Here is a 1852-nt window from a genome sequence, read left to right on the forward strand (position 1 = left end):
ACATAAGTATCTATTCTGTATTATGGATAAGCTATTCTTCAGACTGACATGATTTACTAACAAAACTTTCCCCTAGACATCCTATTTTCTTTCTTTGTTATTCCCTTTCCTTTTGTAATTTTGCCGCCCTCTTCTCCCCACTGTTTTCTTTAACACACAATCCCCAGTCAGGGGAACATTCCATTTTGTAGTGATGGTCAGCATATGTAATTCACCATGCTTTTCTTTCAAAGATGCACAGTATACATTAATGCATTACTTATATTAATGATCTGATTCCTCACAGTCACGTTTTCCACCTATGAATATTCTAAAATCATTAAGACCTGGTTTTATATATTTTAAGATTAACTACTGCCCACGTCTGGGGTCAAGTTTTAATCCTCAATCATCTTGGTGAAAATGAAAATTCTGTTGCAAATTGAAGTGTTTGGAAAGATTAGAAAGAAGGGGACAGACATATATATATTCAAACCAAACATATGTATGGAGAAACTCAAATTCAGCCAGTCTTGAGAGAGAAAGACAATTTAACAAGAGAAGACAGTAATGACGTGTAGTGTGAAAAAAAAATGTTTAGAGTAATTTTTTGTTTTGTTATTTATTCAGTCAACTATCATCTAGCTTTCTGAGAAAAGTCCTCCTCAACATTTATGCAAGCTGTTAAGAGAGACGTACTCCTGACTTCTTGACTGCCCCTATTTTTCATCTGCAGTGAAATGACTAAATCTAGGAATTCCTGATCTGTGTTTGTTTCATAGAGTCTGTTGAGATCCATAGAAGGAAGTCTGAGTGCTATGAACCTTCTGAAATTTTAAGAAAAATAATATGGGTGTGCCCACTTTTCTACATTACACCAAAAAATCTACATATATGTGCATGCATTCATTATTCTTGGGGGGAAATGGTGACATTCCATTAGCTTCTCAAAATTTTATTAGCCAAATGTTTCAGAACAAAGATGGCTAGAAACTGATTTGCTCATAGGTAGATTATTTAAGGGGACAATTACTTAAAAGAAAACATACTCTGATGGAAAACCGCAGATTCTAACTCTAGGCAGGTGATGTGTAGGCACTGTGAAGGCAATCAACATTCTCAAAAGTAGAAAACAGTGCAAAGATTATAGAACACTTCCTATAATTGGGTCAACCTGGTGAAAATGAGGAGAAACTTTCAACTAATGATTAACAGAGAACCTAGGATTCATCCCTGGGAACCTGAACCTCAATATCCATAGAAGCCGCTTATTAAAGAACTTCTTATTTCATGTCTATGAATGCTATAAGTTCTAAGCCCCTATGGTTTGAGGAGGAGGGACTAAAACCATTAAGAGCCTTTCTGTCTAAAACCAGAGGAATAGTTGAATCTACACGGGGAGGCTGTAAAAAAGTGAGGTGAGGTCAAAGAGTGGGACAAGTTTAGGAAATGGGCCAGGACTAGCCCAACACAAGTGGGCTGCACACCTTAAGCCTTGAGTGCCTCTGCTTTAGTTCCAGCATTGTGTGTGAGAGCCAGGACCTGACAGCACTGCCTTGTTTTCACAAACCTGATAAGATGTTCTCCTTTAACAGGGTGCAGTATTCACACTACACTAGTGCTCATTTTTGTGAAAAATATTTGAGTTGTCTTCCTCTAATAAGCTTCTTTCTCAAATAGATTCCAGCATTTCCAGAGTTCCTATAGCATCCTACTTGATATGCCTTTAGCTCAACAGTCATCCTAGACCAGCGGTTCTCAACCTGTGGGTCACAACCCCTTTGGGGTTCAAACAACCCTTTCACAGGGATCGCCCAACTCACAACAGTATCAAAGTGCCAGTTATGAAGTAGCAACAAAAATAATTCCATGA

This window comes from Echinops telfairi, unplaced genomic scaffold, assembly GCF_000313985.2.
Source record: "Echinops telfairi isolate 266 unplaced genomic scaffold, ASM31398v2 ScPeMD7_14;HRSCAF=57, whole genome shotgun sequence".
Classification (NCBI taxonomy): Eukaryota; Metazoa; Chordata; class Mammalia; order Afrosoricida; family Tenrecidae; genus Echinops; species Echinops telfairi.